The 17,968-nt window shown below is 41.7% G+C and overlaps 1 protein-coding gene across 9 annotated transcripts in view; it reads left to right on the top strand.

Annotated features, from left to right (window-relative positions):
* Positions 1 to 17,968, top strand: part of CREB5 (cAMP responsive element binding protein 5) — a 406,577-nt gene that overhangs the window by 126,712 nt on the left and 261,897 nt on the right. The gene's annotated exons all lie outside the window — the stretch shown is intronic.

Below are 17,968 nucleotides of genomic sequence, written 5' to 3'. Positions count from 1 at the left end.
TGCAATGCTGTTTTAAAGACCTATCCTTGTGCACTTTTTCATTGCTTCTAACTGCTATATAACATTTCATAGTATGAACCCTCTCGTTTTATTTATTCATTACCACAATCAATTTTCAAACATTTTTATCACCTCAGAAAGAAACCTCATGTCCATTAGCCATCGTTCACCATCCTCCTTAGTCCTGGGCAGCCATAGTCTGCTTTCTGTCTCTATGGATTTGTCTATTCTGGACATTTCATATAAATGGAATCATATAATATGTGCTCTTTTGTGACTGACTTCTCCCGGTATGATGTTTTCAAGGGTCATCTATTTTGTAGCATGTATCAGTACTTTTTATGGCCAAATAATGTTTTATTGTATGGATATACCACATTTTGTTTATCTGTTTATCAGTTGATAGACATTTGGGTTGTTTCCACTTTTCAGCTATTATGAATAATGCCGTTGTGAACATTTGGGTACACATTTTTGTATGGACATAGTCCTTATTTGTCTTGGGAATATACCTTGGAGTAGGATTGCTGGGTCCTATGGTAACTCTGTGTTTAAGGTTTTGAAGAACTGCCAGACTGTTTTCCAAAGTGGCTGCACCGTTTTACAGTCCTAACAGTTTGGGGCTCCCAAGTAGGGTCCATTATTGCAAGGACAGACTATATCCCTGACCTTCTATGGTGTCAGTGGTCAAGACCTGGTTATTTGAGGGGTAGGGGATCTCCATGGAGCTTGTATGTGGGCTTCAGTCTTTATGTGCCAGTGATTCTCATCTAGGGTCACCTTTTCCCATCTCAATAGCTCAATTTTAGGGTTATTTTACAGGTAGTTGTCTGATCAGTTTTGTCAACTGAAAATAACTGAGCTGCGCAGGATTGGGAATCAGAAAACCTGAATTCAAGCTCTGATATTGCCACTTATTCTGTCTTCTCAGTAAATTGTCTGGGTCTTGGCTTCTTCGTTTATAAATTACATGCATGCATATGGCACCACCCTTAGTGCAGATAGTCAGTGGTTGGGAAGAAAAGAGGAGCAGGTTGGGGGCCAGAGCTAGAGGTTAAAGGTAGAACCCCAAGGAGTGGAGAATCGTGAGTTCAAATCTGGCCTTCCAGGCCATTATGATTGTACATTTGTCAAGGTAGGAGATGAACATATTCATAAGTTGATTTGTGACTATAAACAATTTAGTCATGTAGGATGTAGACCTCCATTTGTATACTTGCCCTGTACCCTACAAATAGAAGGGGGCTAGGTCATGAGCATGATCTTTGTATGACCCTGCATGAGAATATAGGGACATACAGCCTATGCATATTTAATTTCCCTAAATTGACCCTGGGTGTTTCCCAGAATGACCACAGAAATGTACACAACAATAGTATAGGGTTCCTAAATCCCCATATCAGCTCCAACACTAATGATAATCCATGTTTCTGTTTTTTGCTGTTCTCATTTTAGTTTCCATTTCTCTGATTACGAATAAGTTTGAAGATCTCTCCATATGTGTTTTAGGCATTTGGGCTTTCTCTTTTTTGAATTCCCATTCATATTTTATGTCCATTTTCTACTGGGTGTACTACCTCTTTTTTGTTTATTCTCAGGATATATGCACGTTATATATAGAGAGAGAGAGAGAAAGAAAAAAGCCAATGACTTTTAAATTGTAAGGGAGTCAGAAAAAAGCCGTAGCTTCCTAAAGAAAGTCAGCATTACTTTAAAAAAAAAAACCCTGTATCTATATCTATCTATCTATATCTATATGAGAAGTGTATGGCAAATTGTCTCCAACATAGATTCCAAGCAGTCTATTCTTTATAATTACAAAGATTCAGAATGTATCTTTCTGGATTGCTGCCTTTCAGTTAAGATTATGTCCTTTTTCCTTAGGAACAGGTTTGAGACCAGTCTTGCCTGAAACCCATGTGAGTGTAGAGGAAATCTCGCCTTCACTCCCTTTTTGGTCCCTGCTCTTAGGAAACAATATTTGCATGGGGTGGCACAGATGCTATTGGATATTGTGGGGCACTGCTTTGCTTGAATTGGTGGAAGGGAAGTGAAGGCCAAGGAAGCTGTTTGCAGTGGCTGTGTCACCCTGGCCAGAGCTGGAGGAAGGATTCAGACAGAGCCCTTCTTAGTAGTCACAATAATTCTTTTGACATCTTGAAGTTCTGCGTTTGGCCAACATGACTTCCTCAGTTTCCCCTTTTGGAATAATATCTACTTGTAGTGTTTCTCTCTCTCATTTTATCTTTCTCTGTAAGTCAGTGGGCCACATCTTGCTTTAGTTTATATTGCTTCAGCCCTTAACAGGGAGTACAGCAGCAATTAATCTCACCCCAATGGAAATGCTACTTGATCTTCAAGACCCATCTTTAGTTCCTTGTTGAAGAGCTCCCTGACTGCACCAATCGACAGTCGTCAAGGGTCTTCCAAAGAAACAGAACCAGCAGGAGAGATATATCTACCTCTCTATCTCTTTGTCTGTACAGAGAGAGGAGAGAGAGAAATGGTAGAGGGGAGGGACTAGGAAGTCTGAAGCTTATAGAGCAGGCTGGCAGACTGGAAATCCAGGCAAGAGTTGATGTTGTAGTTGTTTTTTTTTTTTTAAGATTTTATTTATTTATTTGAGCGAGAATGAGAGTGCGCATGGGGAGGAGAGGGGCATAGGGAGAGGGAGAAGGAGAGAAGTTCCAACAGACTCCACACTGAGCACAGAGCCTGATGTGGGGCCTGATCCCAGGACGCCAAGATCATACCTGAGCTGAAATTAAGAGTCGGATGCTTACCTGACTGAGCCACCCAGGTGCTCAGTTGTAGTTGTATGTTTTGAGTCCAAGATGTTGTAGTTTTGAGTCCAAGATTTGTAGGCAGAACATGCAGATAGAGTTTCTATATTGCAGTCTTGAGCAGAATTGCTTCTTCTTTGGGAAACCTCAGTCTTTGTTCTTAAGGCCTTCAACTGATTGAATGAAACCCACCCACATTATGGAGGGTGATATGCTTTATTCAAAGTCTTTGGTTTTAATGTTAATAAGATTTAAAAAAATGCCTCCGTAGCAACTTCTAGATTGGTGTTTGACCAGACAACTGGTCACCATTGTCTAGCCAAGTTGACCATAAATTTTACCATAATACCTCAGGACTCTTGAACCACTAATTTGGCCTGTAATCATATGCAGGCTAATGACATCTTTAGCATTGTCTTCTTTTGACATTTAACTTTTTGTAAGTGTATAAGGTTTGTCTTGCCAACTTCTTGAAGACAGGGATCATATCTTATACTTTTTATGGGTTTCCCAAAGTACCTAGTAGGATGGTACACATGTTGCACTTAATTTTTGTTCAGAAAAAAATGAGTGCACAAAAGTGGCTTTTTGAAAATAACGTCAAAGTAAATATTTAGAGTTAAGAATTGATCTTTAGTGTTTTGTGTCCTGTTCTTTTTACTCCCTAGTTACAAGCCAAAAGACCTCAACAAAGTCTCCAGACAATTTTTGATTAGAATTTTAGTAGGGTCAACTTTTTCGGCTAGACAAGCATTTCAATTCCCTTCTCTGGGAATCAACTTGAGTTTAAACTCTGAAACTGGCCTATGAATTCAATGCTGTTCTCTTGGTCTTTTTCATACCTGAAACACCTGGTCATTGGTGTGACGTTCTGTGTCTTGAAAGTTCCTTTTGGTTCATGCGTTTCCACCTTTTCTGGTCTTTTTTAGCTTCCTCTTTCAGACCCTGGACAATTAAATGCATGCTGCTCCAGTGTATTTTGGGGCATTAGATCCCAACTTCGGTGAAATGCAATGGACCCGAGTTCTGTGGTTTTCTTAGCCATTGGTGAAATGTCTCCTAAGTGTTAAGGCTGTATATCTCAGACTTACACAATAAAATGACTGTTATCAGTGACAGATGACATTCATGGTACCACCCTAAAAACAAAGAATAATTACAGTAAGATAATTGAGTGCCACGACATTAGTAGGGCCAAATGGATATATAGAGAGTTAAACGTACAGTTTTATTTGTGCTGGGAACTTGCCGAAATTCAGAGCACAGAAATCCCCATGATGCTAGCTAGCTCAAGAGATAAAGCTTCCAAATCATCTGAATTTCTGCTGCCCTTTGGAAAACAAGCAGATTCTTCTTTTACTCACATGGTCAGCTGTCCTGAGGGCTAGTTAACCCAAATTGTTTTTTTTTTCTTAATTACTTATTTGTTAAATATTATGACACATTATTTTCTCTATCAGTTTTCCTCAGGCCAGAGGCTCCTAAGCTTTCTCAGAAATTAGGCACTCTCTGTGTTTCAATATTTTTTTCACACCACGCCTTGGCCAAAAGAGATAAATCATTCTGCTTAGTAAGTAGTTAGGTCCAAGCAACTTAAAAAGTATATAAACATCTCAGTAGCTGTTTGAAGTAAATAACAACAGGTATTGAAATAAAAAAAGAATACTTTTGTTGCATTTTAAAATAACCATAATTACTTGCTAATAGGGTGTGTGTACCTGTTGGGCTCTCCACAACTTCCCAAACCGTTGAATCACAATGGACAGCACCACCCTTGTTTTCTGTCCCACATTTATTTTTGCATGGTATTTACTTTTTATCACAGCAACCACCAAAAATCCAGCTTTGCAAAGTTGTGATATAATCCAAAGGAATGCAGTATGATCTAATGTTGAAACACTTACAGCCTCTGAGTTTCTGTGGTGTCCAATAGATGTCAAATATTGCCATGTTTCCCTCATACTTGAAAAGCTCTGTGCAGCACCCAGGGGCAACGACGCACACAGTTTGGGAACTGCAACTCTAGACATTAAATGTGAACTATTAGATCAAACGTTAAAATCTGTGAAATCTAGGAGCAATGGGAATTTCTGATTTGCACTTAAGACTGAAATTTTTGTTCAAGGGATCACATTCTAAGATATATACCTGTGCACCTAGCTGCTCTTTGCTTCCATAGAAAACCATATGCCTGTGTTCAGGATAGCATTTCTCCCCTCTTTTCATTCTCTGTCTTTTGAAATACACACAACTTGCCATGTTTCTCTTTGGTTCCTTGTCAACAGTCATATTTGCCAAAACAGCCTGGTGAGCAATGTTGTTTATTTCATTGGATGCCTTTTATTTTTGCAATGTCAACCGCCTGTTTTATTTTGGTTATTAATTAGTATTAAGTCTCCCTGAGCATGAGAAACTTAGTGCAGCACCTCCAAATGGGAAAGAGAAAATACTGTTCTCTCACAGAGGTTACACACTGCGATACTTGTCATTTCTGATGGTTTGCTTCTAGCCTTCAACCATCCGTGAGCCAGCAAAGGTCGCATGAGCTCAGACCCCAGAGTGCCTCAGCTACTTGGTTGGTTTCTCGTGCCTGTGCTCCGGCCTCTGCCGTGGATTTTAATACCTTGGCCTTTGGCAGCTTTTCTGAAGAAGTCTCATGACATCACTAAGCTTCAGGATTGATGATATTTTAGCCTCACTTTATGTCTCTATTTTCTCAAAAAGTTTTTGCTCCTGCCGCTTCTACTGTTGTTGCTCCTGCCATTGTTTCTCCTTCTTCTTGTCCCCCTTCTTCTTTCTTCCTCTTCCTCCTGCCCCTCCTCTTCCCCTTTCTTGGCCATCTCCTCCTCCTTCCCCTGGCTTAACTTAGTAACATGTCCACTCTTTCCCTGGCAATATCTTAGCCCCAGAGGAGTGAACACCAAACTGTTGGATGAGTGGCTACTGCAGCTGGAGGTCAGCGCTGTCTCCCAGGTCCCTGGATCTAGAACACTTTTCCAAAGGACAGGGAGGTTAAGAATAGGAGCACTACCCAGTCGCAGAGGTAGCTTAAATCAGTGCCCAAGATGGCCATCATGGGCATTTTTTTGCTTCCCAATTTAATAAAGAACTGTCAGATGCTGACCCTGCTCACTTGCCTCTGTCCCTTCTGCCTTCCCTAACTCCTTTCCTGGAGCGCCACCCCATTCCCTCTCTCCCACCAGTCCCGTACCACCTCAACTTCTCCGCTTGAATTTTGCATTCCACTTTTGACTCCAGCCTGTAAAATGTTCTTGTCGCCGTCCCCAGTCAGGTGGATGCTGCCATAACTCCTGTGTGATATCAATAACCCACGCTAGTGAAGCCAATGAGGTAATTTTCCCTGAAGCTCTAAATATAATTTAACAAGTTAAACACTGTAACATTGTGGTGAATGTGCTATTAAGGGACTGTAAATTGCTTACAAAGCATCAATAAACACAGTGCCCTAAAGCGAGGGGCTGTTAAGACTTTATAATCTAAAGCAGCACTTGGAGTATCACCCCGAGGCTTTAGCTTCACGTCAGATAAAAACAAAGCGGCTGAAGTCTTTAGCTGATGCCAAATGTATGCAGGAACACAACAAGCTTTAGGGGGTAATTACTTTTTGAGTGCTTGATGTGGATTTGCTGGGAAACACATCTGTTATCGAATTTGCCAGTGATTAATAGGATTCTTCCATTTCCCCAGAAAGTGGGGAAGTCAAGCGGCTGCTCCTAAGTGCCAAGGCAGTTGGTATGTGGCCCCTATAGGCTCATGCTGTGTCATTTTCTTGGGATAAGAGCAAGAGTTTCAATATAATCTACTGTCACACCTTGGGTTTTACCCTATAGGATTATGTGTGTAGAAAAATATTTTGTGTAATTAAATTATCTTTGGTGTTGTTGAAAGGGTGCCGAGTTTTAAAAGTTAAATGGCCTCTGTTGGAAGCGAGATGATTCCTATTTTAGATTTTGCAAGCCCTAAAACTTCTTGCCCCTTCCTTTTCCTTCCCCAGATGTGCACCCACCATAGTCAAATCCTTTCACAGAACACACTCCTTCTGCAGTTTCTTCTCAGGTTCATATCCTCAGCCAACTGGTGACTAACCCTTTTTGTGTTTTTACTGTTATCCAGAGTATTTGGTCTAAAGTATTTGCATTTGAGTTCTGGAAAGCTCCTAGCATTTTACAAATGTTACCTCATTAATCACACAGCCATCAGACTGACAGTGTTTGCCTTATATTAAAAGTGGTGGAAAAAAGAAAGCTCCGAGTGGCCCAGAGACCTGACCAAGGTTGCATGGTGAGTTGGGGGAGAGAGGGAGAGAACTGACCATCTCAGACTATCCCATCCCCTAGCCCCCACACCCTGTCACTGCCCAACACAGTCTCTGGGGTAGGGCATTCAGGTCTGTGCGATCTCAGGGTCACCTCTGTGATTTCTAACTGTTCTGTTCTTTATCTTTGACTAGCTAGCTGAGTTGTATCTTAAGCTTGAACACAAGCCCCTGAGTAGGATTAAAAAGTTCCTTTTCTTTCTTTATCATCAGGGCTATCCCAAGATTATGGGGACTTTCTATCTTGTGCCCTTGGGCTCTAGTATGAGATACTAATACCCTGATGACAGGCAGTAACTGTGAGGGAGGGTTGCATCACTGGGGTTCAGAACAACACACAGAAGGCCCTCTGTCCATACACTACCATGGCCAGGTAGAAACTCAGCTCTCAGCTGGGCAGTCTTGAGCTTGCCCCTTCTCCCTTTTCAGCCCCATCCTTCAGCCCCATACCATGTTGTCTGGGACTTCGTCTGTTCATTGGGGCGCATCAGGGTTCCTGCTGCCTGGGCTCATCAGCATGAAGGTTAGGAAGATGGTGGAAGGAGGGAGATGATGCAGGAATATTTGATCTGGGCTTCATAGTCCACTAGGGATGGCTTTGGTCCTGGGACTTTGGGAATTCATTCTCTGTGGTGAAGTATGAGGTGGACAAGATCCAGGAGATACTTCTTACACATAGATTACTAAAATTGTTTCCAGCTGGGAAACAGGTCACCGGCCAGAAGTTTCCACTGATGCCAGTCATCCAGGCTTACTAGTCATGTATCCCCAAGCATGGCGGGCGTAATTCAGTTTTCTTTCCCGGCTTTCCTCATACCTATAGGATACACTCAAAGTGAACTACTTACATCTTGATGACAAATTATAAAAACACTAAGATCAAACAATTGTCTAAATGAGAACAACTTCATCTTACTTCTGAGTGGCTTTAGTTAATTTCCAAAATCCGTAGTGGTGTAGGACACCCCCCTTCTCACCCATCCCTAATTTATTTCTTAAAACACAATCCAAATATATCATGGGAGATGCACCATAACTTTCCTTTCTTTCAAGTAATGCATTTTTGTGTAAACATGTTGTTTATGAAAGAACCTTTTATGGATGCCTTGTGTTGCCTTTGTGTTGCTCAAGAAAATACATTTTAAAAGAATTCTCCCCAGCCTGGCATGTAATGTTTCATTAGCCAACATAACCTTGTTTATTTGCTTTTTAAAATTTTATTTGGGAAAGGAAATCAATTTGCACCCCTGACATGCTGCCAGGTTCCTGTTATAAGCACACAATAGGCAGCTTGGAGGGGGCAAAAATATATAGTTTATGATTTCAGCATTAAGTATGACACAATCTGTATATGAAACCATAGAAGCAATAGTGTTTTCCTGTCCCTGCAGCCATGCTCTGCAGTCTCAGCTTTTTATCAGAGTATTATCCAAGTGTGCACAGAATAAATGGTCCTAAGCATGCTGGGCACGTGCAGTTTGAGGAAGAATTGTCAGGACAAAAGGAGCTCTTTGCTGGTTTTTGCTTTTGTTGAGCAAATACTTGGAGCGACTGGCTGAGAGTCCGACTTATAACTGTGCTGTGCTTTGGGGAGGCTTGACGTGTTCCTCCAGTGCAATTAAGAGTGTCCTCAGAATTTCTTTTTTTTAAAGATTTTTTTTTTATTTATTTATCTGAGAAAGAGAATGGGAGACAGAGAGCATGAGAGGGGGAGGATCAGAGGGAGAAGCAGACTCCCTGCCGAGCAGGGAGCCCGATGTGGGACTCGATCCCGGGACTCCAGGATCATGACCTGAGCCGAAGGCAGTTGCTTAACCAACTGAGCCACCCAGGCGCCCTGTCCTCAGAATTTCTGCTGTCAGAGATCCTGAGAGGCTGCAGGGAGACCGGTGGGACCTGAGGACCAGTGTGTCCATTGTCAAAGAGAATCTCTTTCCCTTCCCTCTAAACCCTTACCAGTCATTCTGAGGAGATGGGCGTCTCTGGATTTGACCCTAACTCTTGCCTCTTTAGGGGCCTGCCAGCTTTTTGCATCCCCAAGATGAAATAATTACCTTATTAGTCCAACATATCGAGGGTCTGATTTAAACATGAAATAAAGCCACTCCCTCCACTTCACGGAAATAAAACTCTAAAATCATTCATCATAGCCAAAACAGCACTGAATGAGGAGTCAAGAGATCAAGACTCTTGTCCTGTTTCTACCTCCACTTAGATGTGGGCTGCTCTCCCCTGGCCTCTGTTTTCTGTCAAGTCAAGGAGTTGAGATTAAAGGTTCCCTATGGCATCTTTCAAATTTAAAGTTCTGAGAGCAGGTACTCAGAAGTTTGCTTAAAAAAATCTTTTCCAGTCAGTTGGGCATCCCACAAGAAGAGTTCTTGATGATTTTAACCCCAGTAAATGGAAGGGAAGAGAGGAAGGGGAAGCAGGTGTGTTTTAACCTTGACAGCACTTCTTCAGACATGGAGCCTAAACCTTTATCAAAAGTGGAGGTATGACAGGCTGTTAGAATAAATGGGGTCACATACAAGACAAGGCATCTATGAGGGCCCCGAGGCTTTAGGGACTGGTTCTCCTATGCCAGCAGAAGTGAGATCAGACTTTGTGCCTAACTGTTGTCCTTGTTTCTTAAAGAGAGAATGGAGAGTGAATTAGCTACCCAGAGAAGTCAGTATTTTTTTTAAAGACTTATTTATTTATTTTAGAGAGAGAGCACACAGGACAACACAAGTGGGAGGGGCAGGGAGAAGGAGAGAGAATCCCAAGCAGACCCCACAGTAATCACGGAGCCCAACATGGGGCTGGATCTTATGACCCTGAGATCATGGCCTGAGCTGAAACCAAGAGTCAGCCACTTAATGGACTGTACCCCCCAGGTGCCTTCCAGAGAAGTCAGTATTATGTGTAATTGCAGAACTAACATGTAGGCAAAGATGTTTATCCAAGGTAAAGATAATACAAGAAATTCAGATATTTTGTGCTTCATCTTTTGTTCTGAACAAGCCTTTTACCAATGGTTTATTAACCTTTAAAATGGCTTTTCATACTCAGATTCTATGTGACGTTTAAGAGCAGACTTAAATTTTTAAATTCATCTGTAGGAGTTTGAAGCCTATTTCATAAAATAATTAATAAACTATATAGGTGTGGAAAGACATCTGAAAAACATTTCTTTATACAGAGGCCTGCCACTGGACTTCTTTAAAAGTAACCAGACAACATTCAGATATTTAAAAAACAAAAACTTATCTGTGGAGCAAAAATAAACAAACACACACACACATATGTATTATCATTAGCTTATGGACGTGAGTATCAACACGTAGGGAAGGATGTGAAGCCTTTTGTCCAAGGACTCACTGAAAGCTCCAACAATATGGGTGTGGTTCTTGTGTGGGTCCCTGACTCCCCTAAGATCTCATCTTATCTGTATTTTAGATTTAGAAATATTATTTCTTAGTCTATCAAATAATCAGTGACTCGTTCCTCTTTGAAGCTGTCAGTAAAGCAGTGGCACAAGAGGATGAAAATGAAGTCAAGAGGGAAAAATATAGGATGTTCAAGTTGCCAAAGACCAAGGACCTGTAGACTTGGTGTTCTAATATAAGAGTGAGAGGTTGCTGGGAGAGATTATTTAGACAGAGACATTTCCTTGGCATTAGTGCTTCTGTTTAGCAAGCCAACCCATAAATCCTGACTGTCTAGAGTAGAAAAATGCACCTTCCACATTCTCTCACTTTCCTGCCATTTGACAACTTCGATGGAAAGGAGCATTGAACTCAGCACTGTCACAGCTCTATGGTATGGAGATGCCAGGTGCCAAATTCTTCCCTCTGTGACTCCCACATAGAAAGCTATTCTTATTCCAACCTTGATTGTTTCACCAGGAGGAATGTAGACACATTGGAAGCTGTGTCCTAAAAGTGAGACCTTGTTTTGATGGTGTGTAACTGGGTTCAGAGGAGTCGTGCTTGCCCCAGCTCATCTTTGTGGGGTGGAGCCGGGTTACTTGGGCACACTGTGGGACAGGCTTCGCTCTGCCTTGTATTCTTTTCATCAGGCTCATCATGATTTGTTAAGCACACGGATAAATGCAGAGCAAGTTCAGTTAGTGATGGTCCTGCCCTTACATGGTTTAAATTAGAGAGAAAGGAAATAAACATACAGATAACATTTTTTTTTTAAAGTCATGGTGGAGGGGGGGTGCAGTGCAAACTGTGTCACTGTGTCCCAGTGGGGTTTCTGATCTTCTGGATCTCTTGTAAATCATAATGTATGTATATATATTGTATAATGTGTGTCTGTATACTATAATGTGTGTGTATGTGCATATGTATAGAGAAAATATCTGGAGAGAGAGAGAGTAAAATATTAGTTTTTTTCTGCATGTTGGGATGGTGGGTGATTTTGTTTCTTCCCACTTATTTTTTTTCCTCCTAAATTTTCTCTAATGAGCAAGTATATTGCTTATGAAATAAAATAATGCAAGTTTAATCATAACATACTTGTACTAGATATTTTCCATCTAGGGCCATTCTTCCCCTTTTCTGCTTTGCTCTCTGCTCTGAAAGGCTGACTTTTAACCTGTGTTTTCCTGTTGGATTTGGGCCATTGGCCACAGAACCATCGCAGGTTCCAGAGGGAGAAAAGGGAGCCTGGGTGTCTGTTCTCCCAGCTGCTTCAGTTAGTTGTCTTCTTTGACCAAGGGTCACAGGTCCTGTCAGGTGCCCTGTCCACACAGCTCTGTCCTCCCTGGTCTCCTGCTAACTTCTCTCTCTCTCTTTCTCTCCCCTGAGGTCTGGTAGCCTTTCCCTTCTCTCACTTCTGTAGGCCTAGGGACGCTAACAGCTCCCCACTGAAATTGGCCCCAGCGTACCGCACTATGGCTTGTGGCTTCCCTACATTCTGCCCACACCTTTGCAAATAGTTCCTTTATTAATCACGCTTCTAATTATGCAATTTGAGTGTGCTGTCTGTTTCCTCCTGGCAACCGGAGTGATACAGTAGTCAAACTCTCCCATTGAAATTGTGCATGTATCTGCAGCAAGTCTGCCCAGACTAACTAAAGCATCAGTTTCTTTCTGTTTGACTAGAATTTTATCAACACTGTGAGATAGTAGTGTCTGATGGTACAATTGAGTGAAATGAGATTTTAGAAATTAAGGAATGTGAAAGCTTCAAAACACTGGTATGGGAAAAGGAATTCATGACTTTTAAAGAAGTATTTGCAAAACATGCCATCCCAGGGAGAAAGAGATAAAAGAGATTTCTGGTGGTTAAAAAAAAAAAATGGAGTCATTGGATTTTCTGTGTTTTTTCTGTTCTTATATATTGTTTTAAGCATAGGGATCAGAAGTGGTTTGGTGCTTTTGGAGTAGGTGAGGAAGGAATGGATGTCATAAATGGTAAAGGATGAAGTAAGGGAAATGTGGATTCAGGGAAGCAGAGTTGTAATTTTGGAGGGCCCAGCCTTAGACGCAGGGCTCATTGGGAGGGAACATTTGAGCAAACATTTGGAAGAGGTGACAGAAGGAGCTGTGAGGATAATGAGAAGAAACCTTCCCATTGCAGGGGTGCAGCCAGTGCCAGAGGCTACTGTATGTTAGCACAACATTAGGGAGGTCAGCACATGTCTAGAACAGAATGAATAAGGTAAGGAAGGATTAGTAGGAAATGAAATCGGAGTGGTGTCATGTAGGTTTGGCGATGTACCTTGTATGCCTTGTAAACATGGAAACCATCTCATTGACCCCCACTGCACTTTTCTGGATTCCTAAGGATCCAGAGAACCCAAATTACTGGTAGGAATTCTTATTTTAAAAATCACTCTTTCCAGAAGTTTCTTTGAGGACTGTCACAGCTCTATGGTATGGAGACCATAGAGCTGTGACAGTGGACATCACTGGATGACCATTGCATCCAGTGGTGTCCAGTGCCCCTATGCTACACAGTAAGGCTGTTTAGCTTGGTATGGTCAGGATAAAAATCTCTTTTCTATTAGGATTTCATCAAATAAGACAGACTAAATCATTGATTTCCTGTGTTGCATTATGTAATTTGGTTTTTGGTCTCAGACTTAACAAACACCAGTAGCTATGATTCAGTTTGCTTGGACGCAGTGGCAATTGAAGTGAACTTGTCTTCCAATAAAACATCCACTTCCCAGGATAGAAATATGCTGCTTAATTAATATCGATCATTAGCACAGCATAGCAGTAACTTTTGTTTGTAAAGTATCGAACAATTTACAAAGCAAGGCCATTCACGGCAAGCCACCTGACGGGTTCCACAGAAGTGAAATGAAGGGCAAGTACTCTTATTCTCTATTGTTTCAGAGGAGGAAGTCTATCTTGTAGCACATTTTCCTTCCCACTGAAGATCACATTTCTATTTTATGTTAAGAACGTGCTGTTGCCAAATATTCAGGAACGCAGGTACCCAACCAATGCTCCAGGCAGGGGAGTTTTCACGCAAATTCATCTTAGCGGACAGCCCTACCCTCCAGCTCTTTTGGCCTGGAGAGAAGAGCTGAGGAGGGGGGGCTTAGGGGAGGGAAAGGCAAAATCTCTTAGATCTGCAGTATACCATTAGCAGCTACATTTATATTTCTGGTCATTAAGTAAGTATTTGGTTCTCTTTGAAATGCCGAGGAAACAGACCCTCAGCATCCTTGTGGTAGTTTTAGATGCACTCTTAATTTTAGTAATTTTACATTTTCTGGGGAGAAAGGAAGAAAGGTGTGTTTAGCAATTCTAGAACGGGCCATTTGCCTCTTGCGTGGCTATGCCACGTTCTTAGTGTGCCTCCTCAGCATTTCCCTGTATGCTCAGTGCCCCTTTCACAATATTCAAGAAACTTTCCTTCCCTGTGCCATGCAGAGATGTGAGCCTGATAATGCCATTGGTGCCATTCACGTGCCTCCCCCATCCCTGCCTCAGGACACCAGTTCCTTCCTTGTTTGTCACCATTTCACTCTGGCGTTTCCCTGTCTATTTTCCAGTTACTTAGGGAGGCCTGTCTTGCCTCACTTCAACCAGTGATTTGAATTGACCAAACACAGGGCAATTTGAGGAGACTGTTGTGCTGTTTCTGGCCTCTCTCTATTGGTAGGACTTACGAGTATTCAGATCAGCGAATGTTATCTCTTTGTATCTCAGGCTTAAGATGACCGTGTGCCCAACTTAGACGAGAGGAAATTGTAATTTGATTGCTCTTTATTCCTGTATCATCACCTCAGAAATCATGATTCATTTCTCCATTCGGTCATTGGTTGCCTAGTTCATTGTTGGCCCTGAGCTGGGCACTAGTGATAGAAAATGAGACAGACACTTTCCCTTCCTTCCAGGAATTTATCTGGAATTATAATGATTATATATATATAATCTCACTGGAAATAATCATGATAAACATTGTGCCTTATGACACATGCTATAAAGGAAAGGTTTGGGGTGCTGAGGTAGAAAATAACAGGGGGTTTCTTTAGTTAGGGAGGTAACACTGAGAAGGCAATATTTAAGGTGAACCTGAAATGAAGAGAGGAAAGCAGTTTTTCCAAGAATGAGGGGATGTCAGAGGAGAGAAGAGCAGGGGAGGTAGGATAATCCATATGTTATTAAAGCTCTTTTCAAACCATTATTGTATCTTCGCTTTATAGTTAAAAGGAAGCAGGGGCATACTATCCTCATTTGTACTTGAGAAAAACACTATCAACCAATTTTATTTTGCTTGGAGGATGGGACTTAGGTACGCAGAGAGCAAACTCTGGGCCTGGAGAAAGTACTTGTAAAGGTGTGAAGCGGGTAATTTGAACTCCTGAGTTGTGTAGTGAGTAGAGAAGTGTGGCTGGAGTGGAGGGTTGGCATAGGGGACGGGTGAGAGATGAGGCTGGATATATAGCGCCTTTGAAGGCAAGGCTAAGAGTGGGCTTTAGCGTTGTAAGCAATGGGGAGCTCTGGGAGGTTTTAGAGTTAAGGTGTGGCATTGGGAAAGTGCTGATTCATACCAATTAATTGGACCATGAGGTCTGGAGTGGTCTGGGAGGGACCAGAAGGTTTGGAAGCCAGGAGGACAGTAGGAAGCTATAGCGTGATCAAGATAGGGGGTAGTGAAACTCTGGAGCTCATGGGATAGCAATGAAAAGACAGATGTGGGAATCATTATGAAGGCCAAATCAAGAGACTAAGAAATTGAGCAAGATCATGTGCTTAATGGTGGAGCTCACAGGAAAACACAGACCCATTGACAGGCCCTGCACCATTTAGGCCATGGCTTCATCAGCTGTAGATGATGTGTCTCTCTTTGTCTCTATTGCCTGTGTAAATAAAGGTAGTTTTGAGATTCATTTGTTTTTCATTCCCCTCTGTCCCTAAATTTCCATATTCCCTCTAAACTGTAGGCCTTCTGGGAGAATTCATACTTTTTCTTTTTTCTCTTTCCACAGCCCTAGTTACATTCCCTACACATTCATTTGGTGATAAGCTTCTATGCGACAGGTATTTTTTTAGGCCCTGAGAAGAGCTATGTGAAATTGGACATGGTTCCTGTTGTCAAAGTCTTCACAGCTAAAAGGGGAGGACTGACCTTAAAAATAAGTAAATATATCAATGTGTAATCAGAACTTTGAAAGAAGCATTTATGGGGTACAATGGAGGACAAAGGAATGGTTACTTGATTCTACCTAGTGTAGAGGTAGTGTTAGCATTGGTTGCGATCATGATAATGGTAATGATAATTATAGTAATGGCTACTAACATTTATTGGACATTTAATGTATCCAGCATTGTACTAAGTTCTGCATTTGTATTACCTAACTTAATATTTATAAAAATCTTACAAGGTACAGTTGTTCCTCTTTAACAAATGAGAAAACTGAAGCAAAGAGAAGCAATAAACTTGCTCAAAAGCACATGTCATTCATTTATTCACTGAATAATTGAATTTATTGCACATCTACAAGGTGCACGCCAAGGAGCAGACACTGGCTGTCCTCAGATGAACGTGGTGTATTCCCTAGTCCAAGTTTGACAGAGGAAACACTTGTGGAAATAAGTCAGGCTCTTTAATGGTGGTGTGGGAAAGGTACCGTGGGAGCACAAACAGGGAACAGCCGATAGGGCCAGGAGTGGGAGAAGGCTCCACAGAGGAGGGGACATTGGCACTGGATCTTGGATGACTGCAAAGAGGAAATATTATGTGCAAAAGTAAAAAAGAAACATGAAGTGGTGTGGAATAGTCAAGAAGCATTGAGGTCTGTGTGTGTGAGTGAGAGGGGAGAGGACAGAGAGGATGGGTCACCAGGAGGTGATATGGGAAAGATTGTAAAAGGTTCGAGTCATACATCAGAGGTAGGGCCAGCGGAATTGTCTAAGTAGGCTGATGCCACAGCTTTCTTGAGGAAGACTCTTGAGAAAGGAGGAACTTTACCAGTGAGCAGTGAGTACAATATTTTCAGTGGCATTAGACTAATTTCTAACTTCCAAGATATCTGTAGATGCATCAACCACAGATATGTGCTCAACTGTAATTCTAATAACCTGAATGAAGTGGCATCATTTCCTTCCTTTTAACCCATATGATTATACTTAGCAGAATTAACCAAGACAATAAAGTGGTAGGTGAGAGGAGAGACACCGACAGTCCACGGCACCGAGAATCTGAACAGGAAGGAGCAGGATCTTTGAGAGACACCCAAAAACTGTTTCTCACAGTCAAGGGTGGCACCTGAGAAGACATTTATTGTCTTGAGCATTTTACTACAATATTAAATGAATAGCTATAAAATTCTTACAGGGATGGTTCAGGGCTCTGTTGTCTAAACCCAGTATTAGAAAGGATGACAGAGGTCTGGAGTTGGAGGAGAGCACAGGCTGGTCAGACGGATCTTGCTGCTCTGTATCCTGCAGACTCGAGTCTAGAACCCCACTGGGAGGTGGGGCTGCCTACTGCCTGGAAACGGGTGAGTTGCAAAAGGCCACTGAGGGTCACATCAGTGTGCAAGCTGCCTTTCTACTCACTGTAAGGGAAGTTGCCTCGGAAGTTGAACTTGATCCAAACATCAGAGAAATTATCTCTTTCTCAACCTTTTTCTTAACTCTGGGAACTGTTGAAGAAGGTGAACTAACATCAAAGAATGAGTGAGTGAGAGTTGGTTGTTTTGATAGTTTGATAAAAGTATCGTTCAGAAGTTTTTGAACTACAGCTTTCTTTCCTAATCTTAATCTGCCCTGTTCAGTGTAAACCAGTCTAAAAAGACCTAGGCAGACAACATGACATTAAGACAAGGATTGCTAATCGATAACTTTGAAATGAATTAATGGTGTATTCCCAGGCTTTTGTAGGTATGAAGATGGTGGTGATGACATAGACCCAAGTTAGTGGTATGACTGTAATTCTCAGGATCACATACCAGAATTAATAACTTCTTTTAATGGCCCTAGAAAGGATATTAGGTACATTTTATTTTTTGCCATGTCATTTTCCACTAGAAAATATTTTTACAGCAAGACTGTAGAGGCAGGTTTGGCTTAGTAGGTAAGAGCCTGGACTCAGAAGCCAGATGGCCTCAGTAGCGCCTTGAGCAAGTTACTTAACCTCTCTGTGCTTCGGTTTCCTCATCTATAAAATGAGGATTAATAATCGTATCTACCTCCTAGACTGATAAGGATTAAATGAGTTTTCTGACATATGGCAATGCTGTATAAGTGCCAGCCATTATTAGTAATATTTCTATTAAAATCAATCATGGGGAGTAGCCACCCAAAATGAACACGACTCTCTGAGCTTCACATTTGGAACTATACACTATAGTAAGAGGAGAAAAAGTACATGTATGTAGTTGGCACTGTGCTGG

The sequence above is a fragment of the Mirounga angustirostris genome, unplaced genomic scaffold (assembly GCF_029215605.1).
Source record: "Mirounga angustirostris isolate CCGP_5_RB_7025 unplaced genomic scaffold, mMirAng1.0.hap1 SCAF_12, whole genome shotgun sequence".
Lineage (NCBI taxonomy): Eukaryota > Metazoa > Chordata > Mammalia > Carnivora > Phocidae > Mirounga > Mirounga angustirostris.
This window is presented reverse-complemented; position numbering and strand designations above follow the sequence as displayed.